The sequence below is a fragment of the Haplochromis burtoni genome, unplaced genomic scaffold (assembly GCF_018398535.1).
Source record: "Haplochromis burtoni strain Fernald_Lab_line unplaced genomic scaffold, NCSU_Asbu1 Contig_46, whole genome shotgun sequence".
Lineage (NCBI taxonomy): Eukaryota > Metazoa > Chordata > Actinopteri > Cichliformes > Cichlidae > Haplochromis > Haplochromis burtoni.
In genome coordinates this window covers 1,288,277-1,313,459 of record NW_024582407.1, presented here as the reverse complement: position 1 = coordinate 1,313,459, position 25,183 = coordinate 1,288,277, and the positions used below count along the sequence as shown (strand labels likewise).

At 38.0% G+C, this 25,183-nt stretch overlaps 1 long non-coding RNA gene across 3 annotated transcripts in view; it reads left to right on the top strand.

Annotated features, from left to right (window-relative positions):
* The window catches only part of LOC121814431, a 41,884-nt gene extending 18,843 nt beyond the window's left edge, over positions 1-23,041 (top strand). For 2 of the 3 annotated variants that reach the window (XR_006054345.1, XR_006054344.1), the window contains 2 exons: positions 18,799-19,018; positions 22,653-23,041. This is a non-coding gene — a long non-coding RNA (uncharacterized LOC121814431). The remainder of the gene's footprint in view (positions 1-18,798; positions 19,019-22,652) is intronic. The other variant, XR_006054346.1, reaches the window with a different exon arrangement.
* Positions 23,042-25,183: the final 2,142 nt, after the last annotated feature.

The following is a 25,183-nucleotide window of genomic DNA, read 5'->3' as shown; positions in this document are numbered from 1 at the left end:
CAAAAATATTATTTTTAGAAGGCTAACTGTTTTATTTATTATGTGTTTCATCAAGCCATATGAAAAAGATATTTTAAGCAAAGTCATGTTTACTGTATTTAACAGCTTTCATGACGAATGCTGATCATTTTTGTTGGCAAACCTCCATAAAGCTCATAAGCAGGAATTATTTCCTAATTTGAACATGCTCTATTGAGTATTGGGTGAGACTCTGGGGCCGTAACACTCCAATAAATGAACAGACAGTGTATTGTTCCTCTGTGGCTCTTTGCTGCCTTTCCTGCTTAATTAAAGGTTAATTGCATAGAATAAGTCCGCATTTCTATTTCCATCGATGCAAAGCTGAGTTTGTGAGAGGGCGGCAAGGATATCTGGAATTTATCAACTTTACCTAACTCAGTGTGTGAGCAGGCACAAAACATGTGGGAGAGGGTATATGTGTCACACAGCATATGCACACGGCACACAAGGCACACAGACACACACAGAAAAATTCAGAACTCCCTCTGCCATTTTTAATCAAGAATTTGATCCCTCATTCCATCTGGGTGTTCTGACTTGGTGGGCTGCAGTGTGCACACAAGAACACATGCATACATGAAGCAGCTAAACACACACAGAGATACACATATATGTACATGGAGATGCAAACACTGATAGATAATCTGTGGGGTGGCTAAAGCGGGGACCACCAACTGCAAGCTGAGAATTTTGCCTGAGCCATCAAGCAGCAGATGGTACTAGTCTATTATTCGACATGGGTTGCACACACGGAAAGATAAACACATGCATATAAAGTTGCTTAGAAGCAATGCAATTAGCAAGTATTGGAAGAGCATGCACGAAGAGCTCTAGTATATTTCAGTGCAACTTCAATATGATCTCCCTGTTTCGTGTCTTTGTTCTGTTTGGGCTGATTTAGTGAGTAAATCCTTGTCCTTCTGTCAGAGGCCTCCTTATCCTTTCGTGATCACCTGTGCTCATTTAGCAAATAGGCTCTTGTGTGTTGCATGTGCATGTACGAGGACACAGGTTAAAAAGATAACATTTGGTGGACCACCTGCCAGGAAGCTCAGTTTGCTAAATACAAAGTCTCATCTTACCTAATACTGTGAGTGTGTGCATCGAGGGTTTACAGTTGACATGAATGGCTGAAGAGCAAAAGTGTTTGATTACTGATAAATGTTATGGAACAAGAACTACGTAAAGAAGATGAAGTGCAAATGACACATGCTGTGACTTTTTAGCAGTAGAGCTGACATTTGAGCACAAATCAAAACCAGACACAAAACCATGCAATTTCCATGCACAAGCCCTGTCATCACTTCAGTAAGATGTTTTTCCATACTGCTATAAACCCCAATTGTTACTGTAACTTCAACTATTAAAAAAAACAAACTGAAATCATCACTTTATAGCGACCACATTATTAACTGATTTGAATTCTTAAATGAGGCCTATGGCAGGATCACTCAACCACTCATCACCTTTGCTTATCATTAGTGCAGTGCCGCAAGGCAAGTGTTACTACTAAAATGGCCATTAACAAGTTCTGCTACCAGCGCTTTGCCCCATAACCTGGAGTGTCTACATCATTAGGTCTAACTGGCTTCACTGATCATAACTCACAGGGAGGTTCACATGCAGAAAAAAAGATGGAGACAGGTACAGATGGAAAAGGGGAGAATTAAAATGCTCAGTCTTCCATTGCTAAATGGACTGGTTCTCATAGTCAACTTGCCTCATTTACTTTCCTTCTAGGCTCTTTCTAACTAACATTCACACACATTCGTCCATCAGAGAGCAACTTGGGGTTAGCATCTTGTTCAAGGATATTTGGCATGCACTGGAGCAGACAGGGAACGAACCACCAACTGTCTGATTAGTAGGTGACCTGCACTACCGCCTGAGCTACAGCCATTCCATGTGTGCATATGTACATTACTGATGAAGAGTTAAAGACATTAAGGATGGAATTAACAAATTTTTTGCTTTGGCGTAAATGTGTAAGGGTGTGGCAACATGTACGCTCTGTATTTGTGGGTCCACATGACTTAGAACCAGAGGAATTTTAATTGTCTGAAACAAAGGAGGATTTAATTTTTTCCCAGTACATCTATCTTTCACTCCTTCGCTCTCCTTTGCTTCTTTTTTTTCACCGTCCTTTCTTCCATGAAACAATAAAATCGTCTGGCCTCTAAGTTATGGAGAGCTTTTGAAGTGGCTAGAGGAGCCAGTAAATTTAGTGGGCACCTTTGGGAGTCGGTTCAGTGGTGCAGTGGCTGTACCTATATTTCATGTGTTCATGTGCTCGTGCCTATGTGTGTGTGTGTGTGTGTGTCTATGTGTATGTTTGAAAGTGTATGCGTGCTCACATGAGTCACGGCTGTGCCTGTGTTTCTGTGTGTGACACAAATGTGCTTAGATTTGGTGTGTGCACTTGAATATGTGTGTGTGTGTGTATGTGTTCATGTGGCTCTCTATTTCATAGTCATGCTGATTTGTAGCCGTCTACATCACGTTTCCCAGGACACCATAAATCTCACTGGACAAACTGCATTGGAGATAGTGTGTGTGAGTGAGTGAATAAAATAGCATGAGGTCTATGTATTGTGTGATCATGGGCACACCACTGACCATCTGTGCCTGTAGTATTTGCTATATAGTGATAGTTGGCCTTTAATAGAGGTTACTCAGTAAAATTGATTGGTAGCAGATGCATTCAATTGGTGAAGAGAATAAATGAAACCTAGACTGAACAAATGGGGAAAATGCATTTCTCTGTCTACCTTCTTATTTCTTTACTTTGGCATTTGCATCTCTGTTTTACAAGAAAGTGAGTTAAAACAACAGTGCAAGGAAAGGCAAACTATTTAAACATATATTTTGCATTTTCCACATTTTTGTGACATTACCTACATACTAAAGTGTTCACAGGACATATGTGGACAAGTATATAAAAGTGAAAGAATAGGTTGTTGGACAAAGCTCACTGAATTCAAGTATGGTAGCAATGGAATGCAACCATTCAAATTTCTTGTCTCCTACATATACCATGATCGGTTGTAAGGGATATTATTGCAAAGTTGAAGTGTTTGGGAACCACAGCCACGAGGAGCAGATCATGTAAAGTTACAGAGCGGGGTCACCGAGTGCTGAAGCGCATAGTGCGTTAAAGTTGCCAACATTTTGCAGACTCAATAACTGCAGAACTCCAAACCTCCTCTGGCATTAACATCAGCACAAAACTTCCCTGCTAGCAGCTTCATGGCATGGATTTCTATTGCTGACCAGCTCCTGTAATTGTGATGTGTAGGTGGACCAATACCTTTGTCCAGTGTTTCAACTACTATTTAATGCTAATGAGAAAAACAGCTGAGCTTTTGCAATATACTGAAGTACTGATGCGTGGTATCCCTCCCGTTGTTTGTTGCATCCCCAATACAGTGGATTTATGATAATGTATAAAAAAACTGTTTACTACAAGATACTACTAGAAAACATAGGTTTATGAAAACAGAATAGAAGATGTGGACACATAAATATGATATTTAGTGGTAAAAAGTGTGTTTATGTTGCTTTTTCTCCTCTGCTCCTTGTTGTGTCTTTCCACTCCTCTCTATGCTTCTCTCTCTCTCTCTCTGTCTTTGCTCTCTCAGTTTTCCTAGACACCTGTGCAGGTCTAATGTTTCAGCCGAGTCCCTGAAAAATAAATGCGGCGCTCCAATCTCTTAATCCACTCGGCTCCATGTAACCACGTCACATGACACCACGATGGACGCCACCGTCTTGATGCCTAGACAACACTGGAGGGAGTGATTGTTTTGTGCGTGTACATGTGAGTTTGTATGTCGAGTCTTTTAGGAAACAGGGCCAAGGAAGAAAGAATTCAAGGATACAGTATGGAATTGCTTCCCTGACAGTTTTAGCTGTATATTAGGTTTGTGTTTGCATTCTAATACTGTATATAGGTGTGTCTTTTTCATGTGTGTGGTTTAGGGATTGCATACTTTATGGCAGAAAATAGGTAAAGTTGGAAGACCAATCTTTTCTAATTTAAATCAAGGTCCATGTGTATGTTTGTAAGTGTGTGTGTATGCGTGTATGTGTGTTTTGGGATGATACCCAATCCACAGCAATCAGTCTGACCTCCACTCTGGAGTGAACTGCTCTCAATGATTAATGGATCTGCCTCCGTGCTTGGTTGCCAAGGCAACCCGAAACCGGATAGCCCTCAGGAATTCGCTAGCTCGCCCTCAAACTTACGTTGTGTGTGTATGTGTGTTGCTAGGCTGTGGGTGGGAGACAGAGTGAGGCTAACAGTGACTCTTTGGAAAGATGGAGTTGGCTATGGTGAAGGAGGGAAAGGAGGTCCAGTTCAGTCAATAAAAGAGGGTGATTTCCATTCTGCATTTTTCAGCGCGTTATTGTTTTCTTAAATTTATATTACACATTTTAATGTACTGTCAACCATTCAGTCTTAAACATTTGTGTCCAAAGCAAGTATTATTTTAGGCCAGAGATACCATAGTACGTAAAATTACACCATTGTTATGGGCCACCTCTGTGTCGGTATGTGGTTTAAATTACAAGGACCATTATTCACTTTCAGTGATCTGTAGTTTCGGCCAAATAGTTATTTATACAACTAAAGGTTCGTGACAGTAATTAAGATTCGTGCATAATTATTTCCATTTGCGTGTGTACATTACTATTTACTATGCTATGTGAGTAGAAGGTTGGGCAATGCCCTTAGTCCATTTGAAACTAGTGATGAGTAAATCCATGTTAACAAGATGGCAGCTCTTAAGTTGAAGTGCTGCTGCCCAGCTTGTGGATTGTATGCTTGACAGACCAACTTAACACTACAGTGTTATTTTCAAAGGGCCTCTTAACACTTTATTGATCTGGAGACCATGGGGCCTCATTAGATGAAGGCTCTGGGTTAGCGCAGTATGCATGCAGTGTGTAGTGGTGCTTTCATTACTGATGGACTAATGATATACATCTATATATATATGCATTTCTTTTTGGTGAGGAAATAACCAGTTTCAGCAACAAGGAAACACTTTTTTTGTCATCTTACATTGTACTGTGGTCAATTGTTGTTGTTTTTTTAAACTATAGACTCAGTATCTTTAGTGTATCTGCTCTGATTAACACATTTACCTTCCAATGAAAGATCCCTGGTTCAGGAGAAGCCACAAAGCCAGTTCCCCCCACAAACTCGCACAACTTAAAGTCTTCAAACACTAATCACAAACACTGTTGTGTGTCGAGGCACAGATCAATAAACAATGAGGTAAAAAAAAATCAAAAATTAAATAATTATTATTAAATAAATAGAATAACAAGATCAAATTGAAGATCAAGTGTTTTAAAACCAGTAATCATAGAAAAATAATCTAAATAACCCCTGTCTGAAAGGTTTTCAGTATCTATTGGTTCTACACTGTGGTGCAAGGTAGCAGCAACCTGAACTCACATGACAAAATGTGGTCAGGACGGTTGATGGCTGATGGCTTTTTGCTTTCTTTATCACCTGATTTTCCCTCATGCTGGTGTACTACTGGTGTACTACTAGTGCCAGTCCTAAGGTCAATTAATAGGAGGGTTGTGTCCAGAAGGACAAATAAAACATGCAAATCCATCTGGTGTGACAACCATTTAGGAATGTAGGAAAGTAAGGAAGGAGCCAAATGTATCTTTTTCTGCGCTACAGTGTTACATGTATGTTTTCACATAGAAGTAGAACATAATAAAGAGTTTATGCATTGGATAAGTGCATCCAATGCATTTGTTCAGATGGGTGTCTTGAATCTCTGGCATTGTGTTAGCTGAATGATAACTCTCTGGCATACACATATCGCAGATTTAAATTTTCTGCCCTGTCTTTACTCCATTAGACTTAATGGAGGAACCAGGTTATCAAATTCAGGATTAAATTCTGACAAATCTAGTGATGCATCTGTGAGCTTTATGAGTTTCAAGGCAATCAACATTTGGTGTCTGTTACATAGCTCTAAGCATATCAGACTGCTGGTGGATTTAGTTGTGTGTCATCAGCATAGCAATGAAAGCTGTTCTTGTTTCATGAGGAAGTTACTTTATGTCAACATATGATATATGAGACCCCACCAATGTTTGTAACTATAGACAGTATAAAAGATGGACTTAGCCACCGAGACATGTTTGTGAAGCTCCATAACAAGCCCAGCACCATTTTGGTATTTTGAAAATGGATGTGATGAGCGAGGGGTGGACCTAAGCGTGAAACTGCACACTCATCGGCAAACAACCACAATATAATTCTCTATATGGAGTGAATGTTGTATTGACTGGCAAATTTATATGGTGTCAGCAACAAACTTTCATTTTGCTGGTTCACCTATTTTCCTACCCTCACATATGTTCATGAGATATGGGCAATAACCAAAGAATTCAGACAAGTGCCTGAGTTTCTTCTCTAGGGTGGCTGGGCTCAGCCTTAGAGATAGAGTGAGGAGCTAGAAGTAGAGCTGCTGCTCTTCCGTGTTTAAAGGAAAGGTTGTGCATCTGGTTTGGATGCATCCTGGTTGCTTCCCTTTACCTGAAAGTAGATCCAGAACCTGCTGGAGAGATTATATACCTTGTCTGGCCTGGGAACATTTCATGATCCCCCAGGAGTACCTTAAATGTGTTTCTGAGCAGTAGAATAACTAGAATAACCTGCTTAGCCTGTTGCCACTCAAACTCATCAGGAAAGCGTTTACGAAGGTCACAGTGAAAACATGCAGATACAGAAAAAAAACAATTTAAGACAGAGCATTACTTTTTATTTCACTGAGACAGTAAATTTTAGGAATGCTATTTGCATATATTTGTTTGAGAGATAAGAACTGAACCTCTTGCATTGCATGCAAAATATAATGCTGAGCAATAATCATTGGTCAGTCTCACTAAAACAGTCACAAAGCTATAACTTAGAGACTGTCCAAAAATACTGTGTAATGTGGCCTTGTCTGTGTATCGTTCATATGTAATCTTTGAGAATTGGGATGTGATCTTTGAAGATCTAAACTTATCCCATCCATCCATCCATCCATCTTCTGTTTATCTGTCTTAAAGAGAATATGATAAAATGCCAAAAATGCTAAATGTTTGATCGATCTCTTATAGAGTAAAATGGAAGATCTACTTGACATGAGGAGTGGTTATAGTGATAGAGTTTCTCCAGGAATGCTTGGAGATAGAGAACTTCATAATAGCACTGTAGAATTGTAGGTTGGTAATCTTAAGTAACAAAACTGTGGTATTCTAAGTTACTCTTTTAGTTTTATAGTTGTAACATTGTTGAAAAGATTTCTTACATCTGAGAATAACATGTTAATAAACTTTTTTTTTAAATTTAATCTTCTTTTGAATGAAAATGTGGACTGTAATTTCTTGTAATAAAACAGGTGGTGCGAGCAATTTTTGGTGAAATAAATTTTTTGGCTAAGAAAAAGACATACTTCACAATAACAAATAAGTCAGGTAATTTACATGATAATACGTCTGCTAAAATAAACATTGTCTACAATGTTTATTTTACACAGATCATATATCTATGGATATGAATTTCATGGGATTTCAAAGTGTATCTACTTCTCAAAGATCCCACAAGTTATTAATAAAAATCCGCAAACTCAGTAAAGCTGTTAAGTTAGAAAAGGTTGAATTCATTTAAAGGTTTTTAAAGTAATTTAGAGTCCAAAACAATTTTCTGATAAATATTTTGTTTTTACCGACTATACTCATTGCACACTTAAAGTTCTTCATGTTTTCATGTACACATGTGTGTTTGTATGTTACTGTCTAGGTTTATGTGTGCATAAGCTGAGTGACAGACGCAGTGGGGGTATCTGTGGCAGTGTGTCAGGGATGTAAACCCAGACTGACCTGGTCTTCTATTACCCTCCAGCTCTGTCAGCACACAAACATACACCTGCAGAGAGACATGTTAAAAAGAATAAAAATAAAAGCATGTTATGCTTTTATTTTTCTGTTACTGATGAAGCTTCCTGTGCACTCACACTAAGACTGGTAGATCGCTGCTACTTCACCAAGATAAGAAGAAAGAAAGTGTACTTTATTGGTCCCCGTGGGGAAAATCCCTCTCTGCATTTAACCCATTCACTCAGTGAAGCAGTGGGCAGCCATTGGGCGCCCGGGGAGCAGTGTGTAGGGACGGTACCTTGCTCAGGGGTACCTCAGGGTAGCTGTTCAGGGGAATCGAACCCCCGACCTTCCGATCATGGGGCCACCACTCTACCTACTGAGCTATCCCTGCCCTATGATGATGCTGGTGTGATTATAATTAAGATAAAAAAGCAGCGGACACGGATCATTTATCAGGGTTTTAACCAGGGAAGTATTATCAGAAAGATTTATATTTTATTGGCATTTTCAAGCACTTCTGAATGCAGGAATAGAAAAACAGACATTTAGCTCTAGAAGTATAATTAATTCAAAGTCGATAAGTGTACAGTGGATTGTAAGGGTTACTAAAAATTGTTAGCATTTTCTTGTATTAAAACTAAAAATATTTGCTTACTGCACGATCTCATTGGTCCTTCCAGGACTCAAACAGCCCTTTCCTGAAAGTGTTTTTCTGAATGGAATCAGACACTAAAGACAAGTTGCAATTTAAATCCCAGCTTCTGTTATTATTATTAAGATATGAATATATTATAAATATATTATATATATAAATATTATATAATATTATATATAATATATATATATATAATAATAATAATATATTATTATATTTAAAATCTAAAGTGAGAAACTAATCACAGTACCATCAAACACAAAATTTGTACCTTCAATAGAGAATCTGGTAACAGCCAGAAATCCAAAAACGACTGTCGTGAAAGTTAATTTAGTCACATGTACTTACATAAAAGTGATGTTTATTATTAAATGCTAAAAAATATACTTGTTTGATTTTTGAGAGTGTTAGAATAAATGTAATTGTACCTATTTGTTGGTAAACATATTTGCAATAATTATATTACAGTTATACCTTCTTTCCACTCTCAAATTATTTATACCTTTAAAAAAAAAATCATAATTCTCAGGTTTTCATATTCCAGCTGTAAAATGTAATTTTGAACATGAAATATTATCCAATTTAATAAACTATTTTAGGTTTCATAGATAAAGTCTCTTTTGTCTATAAACTGAGTGGATGTTAATACATTAACTTTACACAGTCCATAAACACAGTAACAGTGTTGGAGACAACTAATAAATTCAGTGCCTCCATAATGTGGCTGTGGCTCACAAGCGAGTTAAAAGTGCTTAGACGCAGAAAAAAATGAATGTGTGTGTGAATAGGTGAATGAAGATTATAATAAGAAAGTGCTTTGAGTCCTCAAGTAAAGCTGAAAGGAACTAGATAAGTATCGGTCTATTTACCTTAAACTTAGCGACGTAAGTCATTAATCTAGGAGGTTATACAGACCTACATGTGCACACATGATTTGCAATGCCATTCGTTTAGGTGCGGTGAACAGGCAATCTTAATCCACTTATCCAAACTGTTTAGCTTCTGACGCTTCTGATATATATGCAAATCATATGTATAATGTATGTAAAATCACGAGTTGTAAAACAAATCTTTAAATGTTAATGGTAACTGAGTAAAGGGCTTTTGAAAGTACACACACATAATAAAACACTATACTTTGATAATACTTTGGGGTGGGATAAATGAACAAAAATGAAATCAAAATGTTTTTGTCTTTAAATATTTAAATACACAGTTTAATCAGAATTTATACAAACAGGAGCTTCTGGCAGAAGAAGTGTAAGTAGGCAGAAGAAAATGAACTCTACACTGAGCGCTGCCAGATATACAGTGGTAAATATATGTGTAAGTGTGTGTGTGTGTTAATTTGATGTGTCTATAAACAAGCTGAAGTCAAAGAAAGTTTAAGTGGACAAACTGTACAGCAATCAAAAGCAGTTATGGAACATCTGACATGTCTTTTCATCTGAAATAGTCAAGGTGGGGAAAAAAAGAATCTACATGAACAGTCCAGTGACTGTTGCTTGTGTGCATACTTGAATCAAATTAAAATGAAGGTCTGGTAGCTTTTCCCCAAACAGTCTCTGTATTTGCGAGCATCTGACTTGGTAAGAACAAGACACAACAAACATTAGGTGAGCAAGGCGAAAGAATAAGAATCGTGCGAATATTTACTGTCGCTAAATACATGTCTTACGGATCTTTATAGGAAAATGAAAAAAAGGGAAAAATTTGCTTTGGTTTTAGGTTATGCGGGCCAAACGACAGAACACCATTATGTGACCCTTCTCTAGAATTAAAGTGCGTTGGGTTATCTGTCACAGTTCACTTCTACTGCATGGCAATGAACCTGAGCCAATCAATGATTAGACCGGTCATATGTTGATGAATACCAGAGAGGCATTCAGTTCAGTGGTATTAGGTTTAACTCTATCTGTCAGCCTATCTTTCACACTCTTCACCCTGATGCGTGGTTTAAATTAGTCATAATCATAACACTCTTAGGTCTACATTTTTTTTAAAGTTTTTATAAAGGTATGGAACATTTTTCCCCACTCTCCTATAGCCTCCCAGTGCTGTCTCACCCCAGTTCAATGTTTAGTGTATCTATGTGATGGTACTTTGACCTAGTTTATAAAATAGTACAAAAGAATTAGGAAAAGTATAATTAACTTTTCTGAAAATTGCTCCTCACTGATGTAACCAATAGTTTGCTCAAGTTTGATAAAACTTTACTAACAATGATATTCTCCAGCTGTTTTAAGAAGAAATTATTATACTTTTAATACTGATTTTTGATACAGATGGATCATTGCTAAATAAATGTCTATTTGAAAGGACAAAATACAGCAACAAAGGCAACAGTCCCAGTTTACTAAACCTTATGTATAGAACTGTGTGAGTGTATAAAGACATATGCATAAGCTTTAGTTTGATTGCACTGACACGTCCTCCTTTAAACATATGGGAAACCATGGGTTAATATCTCTGCATAAACACACATGTATATTCTCACATGTGTGTGCCTGACAAAATGAAAGGCGGCGAGTGGAGAAGGGTTCAGTACGGGCCAGACCTCTAGCCCTAATCAGGTTACATGATTAATGAGGGGGGGAAATGGGCTCATGTTGTATTAAGAAAATGTGTGTTTGAACCCAAAGCGGCGGGTATCAGCAGCCTAATGCATCAGCCATCGACTGGACACCTGAGATCCACGGTCTGCTGTGCTGTTAGCTCGGTCCCAGTGGAGAGACGCTGCATTGATTCTCCTAAAACTCCCTCACTTTCCTCCTGTTTCTCTTTTTATCCTGTTCTTCTTCTATCATTTATGTCCTTCTTTGTCTTTCTTGGATTAAGTTCACACCTCCTTTGTTTTCATTTAATTATCACTTTTTTCCTTCTTCACTTTTTAGTCTCTGCTATTTCAGTTGCTTCATCTGTCTTCCTCTTCTTTCCTTACTGCCTTTCTCCACTTCACTAACAGCTTTACTAGGTTTGCACACACTGCACAATAGCATCAGTGTTTTCTGTGTCTGTTTTTTGCCTCTGAATGATTTAGGTTCATTTCTGGCATGGACCGATGACCAACACTCAGCCCTCGCAACCCAAACACTGAAGTCATTTAATCTGTGCGACTTGCTGCACCACAAGCTTGTCTGATATATTAGCTATGCTGCATGCCTCTTCCAATAAGGATTAGGTCCACTCAGTAAGTGTGTGAAATACACCGTAAGGGCAAAAACAACAGGTCGACTTGAAAAAATATATATACACTGAACAGTTTTGTATCAAAAAAAGATTTACTTTGAAACAGGGCAGCAGTTTTACCTCAGCAAATAGCAAAATTACATTTAGTCTGCTACTGGTTGGTGACAGTGGCCATTGTATTAATGCTGGAAGCCAATTAGACAGATTTTTGATGATGGCGGTATCTTGCATTCTCTGGGGAGGTGAGTTGTTATGTGCACAGTAGCTGTAGCACATACACAGGAGCTGATGAGTGATTAGTCTGGATTTAAACACACTAAACTGTGGCACACTAAATTGTAGAGTTACATTAATAATCAATAGAAAATATTATTATGCAGTTTTTCAGGCATGGCTGTATTTAAGTGGCTGCTGAGTTTATTAGAGAGTGGGAACGTGGCTGTGGTTAGAATAAGGCTGAAGGGTCAAGAGGTCAACAGTAGCATAAAGTGTTGTTTTGGCAGCATGAGGTGTTTTCCCAAAGTGAAAAGTAATAATTGTTTAGCAATATAAACAGTGGAGGAACATGGTCTGAAATCAGGATGCAAAGATGTTACGCTGACAAAGTCGACTTTTTTTCTCTTTGCGGTGTAATTTTCTCAGAGTTTACTCCCTGGGTCATTTTCTTGGTGAATATGCCATATTTATGAATAATCAAAGAACAGTCTGTTTGCTCTCCTCAACTGAACCATCAGCTCCAATGAGAAAAGTTTACTCTGAAAAGTTCAGTTACTGAGTCTAACAAAGGAGAAGTATAACGCGTTCATTAAAACAAAATAACCCCGGGCTCAGAGAATCAAAGCAATAAAGCAAACTGGATAAATAAATACATGAATGAAATGAAGATCATGGAATCGAGTCAGAGAAATGTTGAGGAGACCGCAAGAAACCCTTGAGATATGGAAACAAACCTGCAATATATAGACAAACGATTAGCGTACCATGTCATCAGTAAAGATGATTCATTGTTGTAGCGTTGCATCCTGAAGTGCACAAATGTGTGCGCACATGCACAGTATATGTAAACAAGCATACAAACACAAGAGCAGAGTACAAGCCCAAACGGTCCAAGCACACAGACACATGCAGACTCCCACTATGGATTCTGTGAAGACAGCAGGGAAAATATCTGTGTTTTGAAAGTATTACCAGTCATATTTTCATATTTCTTTCCCCCTGCTGTTATAATTTTCTTCCCTGTCAAACAAATCAAAACGCCAAGACCAAACGGAGGCTGAAGGAGCAGCTCAGATTTTCCACTGTCAGGTTCACAAATGCGTTGCTCTTACAAACAGGCTCTGTGCGAGGAGACATGACCTGTGTGTGTGTGTTTGTGGATCTGTGCGCTGTGTGTGTGCCCTTGTGTTGATTTTCACGTCCGCGAAAACAGTACAGTTCATTCTGTTTAAACGGCATCTAAAACGCGTAAATATTACTCTTGCAAATAATCATCAAAGCATTATTCCATAATTTAAAACTAATAATAATTTGATTTGGAAAGACAAATCACAAACACGACAAATTACACAATTTACCTATTTCAACATATACTCTTTCAATGTAATGACATTTATTAAGCTGTTATTAGCTATTGTCAACATGTCATCGATAATACTGAGTTTAAAAAGCTATGACTGATGCACAGTTTAATCCTGTGGGAGCCTTTGTATGATGTGGTAGAAATGTAGTTTAGACTTCATGACAAGTGATTGTGTCTGGGCCCCAGATGTTAAACCACTTCAATACCGAACCGGATCAGTTTTTATTCTGAAGTGCATTTTTCAGCCCGTTCGGTTACGTCAAATAAAAAATATGAGTAAAATATTCAAGATACAGTTTATATAAATGTAAACAGAATGGAAAAAAGTGAGTTATCCTGTAAATTACCGCAATTGTAATTCACGTTAATGCAAGCGAAACTAAATCTATACTGCATTCATGCCTCTCTCCACAGCGTGTAGAGTAAAAACTCTGGATGATGAAGCAACAGTGCATTTCATTTCCCAAACAGGATGGCCGGGGTGATCTGCTGCCTTCTGGTTACATTTCCCCTCAGAGCGTCATCCGTCATCGGAGGGTCAGGGGTCGGGAGATTCATCAAAACAGTTTGTGCAGTGTGAGGTACACAAAGGAGCCTCTCAGGATTAGAGATGGCTTGCTGTGTTTATGGCTGTCTACATTAGGGTCTATCCCGTCATCACCCTACCCGGCTTGGTGTGAAGTCATCATCCATTCTGATGGGTTGACATGAAAAACCATCATATACACAACTCTCTTATTGCATTCCCTGTTTCTGCTGCTCTGCAAATATGAGAGTAGGAAATATTAATCGAGATCAAAATGATAGTTTTCAATGCCTTCATGGAATTTAATAGATGGAGGTTCAACCTGTGGCAAAAAATTATAGAAGCCTAGTGCGCATTCCTAAAAAGATGAACTAAAAAAAAGTTATTATTCTACAAAGCTCATGCATATCTTTTAGACTCCCTGAAGCAACATTTTTCCTTCTGTTTATAAGACTTTAAACCTCTTTCAACTCCTCTGTCATTGGAAAAAGTACCAAAAAAAAAAGAAATTTACAGCTAAATATTTCTATTTGGGCTTTTCTGACATGATGAAATCGCCATAAACAAATGTTCAAATCCCACTTTAATACCATCAGCGGTTTAGGTTGTGTATTTCCTGTGGAATCAAAGGTAACGTGGCAGTGTTGCTCTTGTTTTCTTCTTTGGCCGAGATATGTAGTCACATGGCATTTATAAACACAGTACAACTGATGCCTATTATGTTTGACATGTGTTGATTGCTGGACAGCTAGCGTGGGAGAAGAACTCGCCGGAAGCATTTGAGTGTCCTATTTTTGCACATTATTTTATTTAACATGGTGTCTTTCCGAGTCTGTGCCAGAACGAGAGTTGCCAAAGCTATCTCCATGATAAATCTGGGACTTTGACACATATGCTGCCCAGCAGAGAAAAATCTTACATTGACAAAATGGAGTCCATATATCTCTCTGCCTAAAGAGCGTGCTGGCTCCATTAGCTGGTGTTTGGACACCTGCAGGGGCTCGGGACTCAACGAGGAGGGCTGTCAACGAGGGGCTTTGGTAAATCGAGAGATTATCCAAACAGTGGGACACTGGCTAATAAAAACAAGCCCCCCATTCACTGCATTAGTGCTGCATTAGCGCAGAGGGTATGGAGAATGGGGACCTGTGGGTCTGAGAGATGCACAGTCCAAAGCTGTTAAAGGGCTCTTCTGTAAATAATTAGTGATTTATTGCAGGTTGTATTTATTAGATTAGTGATTGGAGTGTTTCCTTGTTTGAAATATGTGAGGCGTGTGTAGTTCTGACATATACATTTTTACTTTGTATTTAAATATTGGAAGGATGACATCATGCACTGTAGGTGAATTTAATAAACGCAAGATTAATTTATTTATTTAAGCAATTCTAAAATGGCTCATTAATAGTTAGAAAAGTGTAATGTGTATCTAGTACAATAAAGAACTTGCCAAATTAAATATTTACCACTTTTAAAAATGTCATTTATATCCCACAACATGGTTACAGAAGCTTGAAAAATATTTTTTTCAGACATGAAACCATTAGGATTGAGGTGCTTTAGATCATCATGTAATAAGAGGTGTAGTAAATATATATTATACAAATGCATGCGGTATTTTAATTAAATAGTCACAAAATATTTCTATGTAGAATACAGAGGTGAAAGTGTAACTAGCTTGTTTAGTAGTCAGCAGAGTTTTCAGAGTGAGCATAACGTTCATCAGGAAGGCCTGAGAGTACAGTAAGCACAGTATATTCTCTGCAGCCGTACAGCAGCTTCACTCAGGGTGTGTACACCAGTCATGGGCATAAACTTCAGTTTCTGGCCATGACATTTATTAACTCCTACAAATACGACAGCTGGTGCTTTTTTCTCTCAAGGCACGGAAAATGAAATCATCTAATTTCCTTTGCATAACCTTAGTTTTTTGTGAAGTTTCTCAGGGTGAATTAACGGAAAAGTTTCAATGCATTAAATCATTTATTTACACAGTAAAATGCCCGTTTCCAGCAGTGACCAACACAGCGTAGGTGCTTTAACACACTGTAATCCATTTATACAGTCAGTTAATACATGGGCAAGGGGTTAAGGGTTTAATTTAAAGCAAATTAGATTGGTTAAAATAAATCAGCTTCATGTTTCTGACCATGTAGAGTTCTCACTTTCCTCATATTTAACTTTTATTTCTTTGGAGAACTTGTGCATAATATGAATTTTCTCTATAACACATACATAAATTATATCAATGTATTTGTTTATTTCAAGAATTGCAAATAATAACTTTGCATATATTGTATGAGAAGTTTTAATGCTAATAACTGTTAGCGAGACAGTGTAATGCCATTAGGGTATAATTGCTGGTCTCTGAGGTGGTAAGGACACTGCTGGCAATAACTCTCGCAGAGAGGGAATTTGCCTTTTATTAAAAACTGCTTTGGTGACTGGGAGTAAATTCATTTTCTGACTCTATTAGCACAGCAGATTGGGAATAAACTACTAAGGAGGAGCCACAAAATGCCTCAGGAAAATGTATTTGTGCATGCGAGTCTTGCTTTTTATCATAGCTCACAAATAAGTCTTCTCAGATTGACTGGTGTCATTTTCCTCAGCAGTGGCTTTCCTTTCACTGCAATGTGAAACCAGATAGCTTTTGTTTTGTGTTTTTTAAAGCTGAGATGATGACTGCAATATTTTCTTTTTCATTTTTATTTATTTAAACCAAATTCTAATCCTAATACGGGAGGTTTTAAAAGAAAGCTTAGTAAAAGGAAGGCGTCACCAAATTTCCGTATATAACGGTGCGACCTTCGATGATCCTTTATTATACACACATACATATACAGTCATTTAAATTGAGGGAAGCAGACAGACCTCGGCTCATCTTCTCCATCCTCCCATCCTGCTTGGATTAACACAAAGCCCATTTCAGCTTCCGTCCAACCACTCATCTCCCACCACTTTAGTGAGTTCTCTCCATCCACCAGCCTGTTTTTCCTTCAACCCATAATAATCCTCCCAAAAGCCTCTCTGTGTCTGTTTCCCAAGTCTTAGAGCAGAAACACAATGGCAGCGCAGCAGGATGTACAGGCGAGCAGAGGAGATCAGTCAGTTTGATAAATGCGGACACATCTGCGGGAGATTTTCACTGTAGATAAAATGAACTCTTACTGTTTTAAGCTGTTTTTTCTTTTCTTCCACATTTCCTGCCGCTGTGTGTTAAATATGTGTCTGAACCGAGTCATTTTTTTGATGGTGTTGGGAATCGGGGTTGTTTGAGAATTACTAAACCTCCAAAATATTAAGAGAGAAACACATAGACAGGCCACAGTCTTGTTTCAGTCTTCCAGGAAACTGTGTTAAAGGCACTAACAGTGACCAGAATCAGTGGCTTCTAATAACACGGATCTAGGAACTGAAACTTAGAGCACACTGCACTTCAACAACAGTTCCAGGTAGATGCCAACAAACTAAAAGCTAGACCTTTAACAAAACACTTCTTGCATTGAGATTGTTTTGTTATGGCTCTTGGAACTACTAAAGGTTACCCAGCCGTTTAACACAGACAACAGTCTACAATTCTTATCTCTAAAACATACGCCAGCTGCAAATGTGATATGGGAAAGAGGCATTACCATGCTTAATTTAACCTCATCAACGTGTCTGCTCTTTTTTTCCTCCCCCCCATCATTCCCTGTGACTGTACTGCGAAGGTGAATAATTTGTCAGTAATGCTGTGACAGTGGAGGTAGGAGCCTACTGGGGTTTAGGGACCAGACTGTGTGGTCCTATCGGGTTGCAGTATTGACCCGAAGTCTGACTTGTGAGATCAGAACGAGAACGAAATCCATAAAATGAAGGAAAAGCAGTCTCTGTGTGAGGGCAGAAATCTAAAAACATGAATCAATATATAAAAATCCTCAGCTATATTTGAGTGAATACAAAACAACAACATGTTACCTAATCAATTAATAAGAAGCAATAATTTGTTATTTCTAAATCTGTGTGCAACATGAGTCTGTTGAAGAAAAACAAACACCTAACAATTCTCAGATTACAGTTTTTTGGTACTAGCAATTATTCTATCATAAATACTTCTGCATTATATGAAATCGAGACCACTTCTAACAGTTTTAAATGCTCTTCTTACAAAGGGAAGCTGGCAATAAACAAGACAGTTGGGCATTAATATTCATCAGCCAAATGAAAAGCCACTGAATCAGATTAAAAGTTCATCATTGTCCTGAAGGGATACTTCTTCGGAAGTAAATACAAAATGCAGACATCCTCCATATCCAACTGATATTCCAATTGCAATAAATTCCTTTTGATATTTTTAGGGTGATATATATTCTTAGCGTAATGCCATCAAATAGGTTTTATTATTTAGCTGAAAACAGAACTTGTTTCCACAACTTCACATTTAGTTTCAGAAGAGTTGGTGTATGTCTGATAGATTTATAGCACTGTAGCCTGATGTCCTTTAGATTTTTTATAACTGCTGCAAGAATGTGGTGCAAAATAGGTGATCACATACAATGAAACACGTACACATAACTTCTAACCTATGTGCAAAATATCTAGCATGACAGAATTCTGGTTTCGTCAAAGTGGTGATGGACTCGCTCTGTTTTTCTGTAGACACTTGCTATCATTTGTGAGATTCGAACTACACTCGTGCGAGGGACAGGTGACAGATTATATCTACTTGCTCCTTCCATTTCTTCAAATTCAGACTGTTTCTGATGTCTACTCGGGCAGGTTTTCCCCCTGCACTGGGTAAGCTCTTCTGGCTCATGTCAAAGTAGAGTTTCTGCATTATAATGTTTTACATTTTCGTTCGGAGACTTTAAATTGCCTCAAAAGGTTAAAAAAATTCAAAAAATGATTTCTACCTCACGTTTTTTTTTCTTCCTTTTTTGTGTTCAGGGGACAGGACTTTGTAAGGCGACTACTTTCCACATCGGGGGGCCAATCAGGAACAGATGGAAAAGGTGATGACCCCCCCCGGCATGCGAGAGCAACAGCGAAACTGCCACTCAAAATCCCAGCATGTGGACATGTGTGAGTGGAGATTTGTGTGTCAGAGGACGATGGGAGGTTGTGTTATGGCTCTGAGGGTGCTACAGCAAGAGGGGTCCCCATACGAGTGAGTGACACTCCTCTAACATCTGTTCCATGGAAAACACACGCTCTCTTCCTCACTCTCAGTTCTCCGCTAACGATCTCCTTGGCTCGGTCTCTGTTGTTTCACTGTGTCTCGTCTACACACACACACAGACACACACACACACACAGAGTTAGATGATCTTTTCATTTTACAGTAAAGCCGAGAGGAATGGAGAAATTAGATTAGGGCAGAATAAGATACTCCATTTATGATGTGGCTCTTTGCAGGGTTCTCTGCATGGTTGACAGAGGAGGTTGCAGACGGCACTGATGCCTTCACCCTTTTCTTCTCCTTGCTCCCTCGCTGTTGTGTCCCCCCACCCCACTCACCCCCACCTCCAGTTCCTTGCTTGGCGATCAGGTTTCTCTCCGTCCATCAGTGCAGTGGGAGAGGAGAAAAAAGGGGAGGAGGTGGGCTGTTCTGATCAATGGCAGGAAACCAGACGATGGGAAGGGAAGACGTGAAACAGATAGGCCCCATAACCTACCTACCTACCAGAATACCGCAATCACATCTCTCTCTCCATCATTTTCTCGCTCCCTTCTGTGTTCCTATCTGTAATACACAAAAACGCACACCCACGTAGCCCTGTGGAAAAACAGTCAAGACACTACACATACAAACATGTATCTGACCACAAACATGCTGCAAATAAAAAGAAACACACAGCAGCACGTAGCTTTAGACTGATATGCCAACATACATACACACACACACACACAACAGGGTGAACAGCTTATATTTACCTGTGCCTTATGGGAACATTACTAATAATATACACAATTTGAATATACTTTACTTCCAGCCGTATGCAAATCTCAAACATATTGCTTACTTTCTCCAGGGGCCCATAAATTCCCACACACGGGCATGTGAGAGGCACACAAACACACACTCAAACCTCAGTGAGGATATGTGTAATCAGGACAGAGAGACGGAGTGGCTGTCTGGTTCGACTTTATTAATTTGTGGTATTTTTATTACCGTTTATTGCCATCATTTTTATGGTGGACAACACCGCTGCTCACTCCTCGAGGCGCTCACTCCTCGAGGCGCTCATTAGCTGAATAAGTATTTGACAGTTATTTAATTATGCAGTATTAGATCCTTACAGAGTTATGAAACCAACACTGATAATACAATGAGAATAATGGAGACTTTTATTATGAACCTATAATGCAACACTGTGCTACACATCTCACGGCTTCTTATGGCAAGGAATTAATGAAATTACATTTTAACAGATTTAATGTGAGATACAAGTTCAACTGTGATGCATTGAGTGAATTCCTGTATGTATGTATGTGTTTTTGATCTTTTTAGTGCAGACTGCTGAGCTTTCTTGCCACTACATCTAACTCTTAACTCCTGTCAAAACACAGAGCTTTAAATTGAATTAAGACCGCATGCTGCAGTCCCTGCTATGATCCCCCCAACCGGCGCTTTTAACACCATACACTTCTGCAGAACACACACACATATTGATTCAGACCTTTTACATGAATGTATACATAGGCATTGACACTAACACCAATATTAAATGTATACATATATTTGAATCAGTAATAACGAATGATTTTTGAGTGCTATATGTTGAGGCCAGATAAGCCTCGAAACTCGGTAACTGTAAAGACTTTATTTCAGTGTTCATAATCATGCCGATAGTTCTTGTCAGCTACAGTCCCAGGATTTTCAGTGCCCTTTTTAAGTGGTTAGTTAAATTGACCGGGACTCTCCCCCCTCCCAAAATATAGAAATAAAATAAAATTATTGAATAGTCTTGATCTTATTTTTTTTCAATTGACATATTTTGGTATGAAACCTTACCATATATCTAAAATACAAATTTTATTGCCATATTATCATCAATATATTCCAATGATTTTATATATGTATTCAAGAGAAAATCAAAGTATTAGTGTCAAATCAAAGTCGGGGTGCATTTTGTTTTAATTACAGCTTAAATCATCTCACAGGCAACTAAAACCAATTCCTAATATGCAATAAGTAAAAGAATACCCCCAAAATGAAACGGCATACATATCAGGCAATAATTCACCACCACCCCCCACTCAAAGCTCGTCTGTCTGCGTCTGTGTTTTGTCCACTGCAGTTTAGTTTATGTAACAAAAGTGCCGATGCTCTGTGTTTTATCCAAAGATTATGCTCCAATTTGTTCTATGTGTTGGTGGCAGTTCAAGTTGCTCTATTAGAAATCATGCTAAAGCAATATTGTCTAAGTGAGATGGTCATTAATCATCAGGCTGACAAGAGCTCTGGACATTGTTGACGAGTAATGAGTGTGTTACTAACCTTTAATACATTTGGGCTGCTGTTAGTCAGCTGGATAATTAGTACACACTGACGATGGTACAAATGTATTCTGTGTGCCATCAATTCTGGTGATTATGTGTCATTACTGAATTGAGGGGTGGAATAAAAGGCAGGAGTTTTGTTTCAGTTTTACAGTGTAGACATTTGTTGGCTTCCACGTCTTCTGAGCAGATTTTGTACCAGCAGCTACTTTTCCCCCATTAATTTCCTGTTAAATTTAAACATTGCTTGTTTAAAGAAAACACTCACTGCAACATTTTACTTTTAAAATACTTTGGGAAAAAATAGTAACGTGAGAATACATTCTCACTCAACATTGTTTTATTACTCAGTACGTTATTTATGAAGGTTTGTATCAGCTACATAAATTTATGAATGAGCTGTTCTGGTCTGGCTCCCACAAATGAGACTTAAGTGGCGTGTGGGACATAACCTTTGCTTGGGGACCGTGCAGAAGGTTACTGCAGTGCGTGTGTGTGTATTTATGTGCACAGTGAGTATTGAGCAAAGGCCACTGCAATGCAACCCAACACCATCTCTTTGTCTGAGCCCCACAGGCTGCTAACCAGAGTGCCTCACTTTTTTCCACATTCAGCTCTTTAATAGTGTATACAATGTAAGTTTTAAATGGCCATAGCCTGGTAAAATTACATGAGCTTCATTTGCTTCTTTATGGTGGATAATTAAATAAAATCTAATTAGATTTTTATTCCTATCATTTAATTTAAATGTTTATATATTAATTTATCCGATGAGTTAATAGTAATTCTTTTCCGATTCAATTACAACATATCTCGCTCAAAGTCAATTCAATGTTAATGCAAAGCAGAGCTTAAGGTGCTAAATATATTTTATCACTAACAATAAAATTCACAGGTTTAATGAGCTATACACAGTCCGTGAAAATAACAGGATATAAAGGTTAAGACCAGGAAACCTCTCACCTGTTTTGGTTTCTGCTCTGACATTTACAACGATTTTTAAACCACCTGTTGCTTGAGAGCAAAACAATAACAAAGTTATGAAATCAATAAATAGAAATGGGGTGACGCACTGACACTGAAAGAATTGAAATACTGATAGTATGCCTTTTAATTTTCCCACACCGTAGCCAGGTTTGAGTTACAATATTCGCCATAAAACATTGGTGTGCGCGGCCACTAGTGTGTATGCACATGTGTTTCTATCCCTTTAGAGACATGATAATTGTTTGTTGTGATATTGTAATGAAACCCTCAGGCCCTCTTAAGCTAATCAGCCTCTCTCTCTCTCTTTGCAGATAGATCAGTTGTCAAGGCCGTGGGCAGGACAGCGCGGTGAAGCACAGCGTCTGCCTTTTGGCCTTCGGCTTGCGTGACACACATTCCCTGCCATTCTTGCCTAACACATCAGCATGCAGTCTGCTTATCAATCAGTCAGTCAGCTCCTTCATTCCAACCCCCAGCTGCTGTTTCTTGTCGCGCTGGAGGTGATGATACATGCGCAACATTTTAGGGCAATGCAGCTCAACTTTGCTGCCAACAGTTATACTGATGATATCTGAAGGGATTTAAAAAAATGATGTGCATGTCGGTTTGAGTAAAAATTGCAACTTGGAATGTACATTAACTCTAGTTAACACTTTTTTTTATATACACCTCTGTGTGGCATTTTGGTGTAAAGAAAAACCAAAACAATTATGAATCAAAGCAATAAATGATTATTTATTTTTTAATTCAAACAAACAGCTTCGGTTTTTCATGTTGTGACAGAAAAAAAGCCAGAAAATGGGTAAAAAAGTTGAACACAAATTATTAAATATTGACAATAAGAGTTACAGTGTTTCTAATATAACAAATTAAAAATTGAGTTTCACATTATATATTTGTTTGAAGGCCATTTTGATCTTTCTTTTCTTTCTTCCTATCAGTACCAGAGTATACAAAACAAATGGAATTTTCTTTTTTTTCCATTAAAAAAAAGAAAATTCCATGAAAAATGTCCATCAACCCATTCTCTTCCGCTTATCCTTATCAGGGTCTCGTTATAGGTTATAAGTTATACGCTGTTGTTCATATCTATGCACAAACTAACCTTTTGTTATTTTCAGGAAATGACTGCTTGTCCAGGATGCTGGAGGCATCTCTCGCAAATTTTATATACTTAGTACATTTGTTTTTGCTTCTGCATTTGTTTGCATGCAACAGTTTTTTATAGAATATAATGGAGACATTCAGTTTTATATGTCTGCCACAGACTACGTGCCTGATCTTGAACAGACAACCAAAAATGAAACTGTGACAACACAACGACAATAAGAGATAAAACCCTTAAAACACCTTTTACATGGTTAATGCAATCAGAGTATATAAATGTACATATGTAAATAATATACTAGAATGAACATGAAGTCTGGCTTCCTGAAATGCCTTATTGTTGTGTTAAAATTACACCTGTTGAGAACAGTTCGGAGATATATGGATTTAGCCAATGCCTTACTTACAAAACAGATGACTCTCCTGAGAATGAAGGGAAACCAAAACAAAAACAACACTGGTGTAAATTAACTCTCTGAGAGGATCTAGGTCTAAAGCATGCAGTGTAGCTCGGATTGTGTGTACTACTCATTTGTCTGGTGATCATGCACATTATCAAGGTGATGATGACTCACTCCAGCATATGTGCACGTATGTGTATACCTGTATTACTATCCAACAGTCGACAATGGGGTTGGTACACATTCACCAACAATGGTGTGCTGAAAAAATCTTGTTCATTTGTATCTACAAGAGAAGTATCAGCACACGTGAGCGTTGACTATATTACTCAGCAGTGCTTCTATGGGTTGGATCACAGAGAATAATGACCAACTCAAAAACACGTTTTCACACATCCACATTGTTTGAATGGAGGCTACTTAATATTGCTCTTCAATCAGTTACACCATTTAAAAAATGTTAAAGCCTCATCACTAGTTTATGATGTAGCTAGCTTAAAATTCACATTTGCATAAACCAATGAGTCTTTAAAATATATTTTACAAATAGGAGAAAAGAGAAAAAGAGATGAAAAGCTTGCTAGAAAAAAAAATCAGTTTTATCTTCAAGCAACAGGTAAAATACAGTCATGAGACTTCTATTAAGCAGCATGTTCACAGGAACAGGTGGATAATGCACTTGTGTCTTCAGTTTATGTGTGTGTTAATGCATTATGATGGAAAACCTTTAACATTTGATCTTCATGGAATGGCAGAGGGGCCTTGTTGACTACCACCGTGATCAACTGGATGAATGGATGTTAACTCAATTGAACAGAACAAAGCCTAACCAATCAGTGAACACTTATCCTGAGCTAATGTTCTGCTGCCATGCTGGCTACAGTAGCACTCAATACTGACACTGCTTTTATATTATTGTTATTGATTAATTAATTGTGAAATATCATAATTTAGCACTGATTTGACATCAACTAAGGGGAAATATTGCAGTGGTTGTCTTTTTTCTGATTCTGTTGAGTGAGGTTTTCTGATCAGTCTAGCTTATTACTGTGCAGAACTATATAGCCTTTTCTGCAGAGTTATTGTTTAATTTTGTGTGAATTTAGAACTTTAAAATTATATGACCTTGCCAGCAGTAATAAGTGTTCACCACTTGTCCTTGATATCAAGCTGATGTGTCATAATAAATGTCTCAATATTTTATACATTTTGTCTGCTTCCTGAATACAAGCCTGGTCATGTAATACTTTAAACAACAAAATGTTGACCAAACCGAGACAATGGTAATGGCAATATGGGCACCGGTGAAAGGAAATGTTTTGAGTTGAATGATC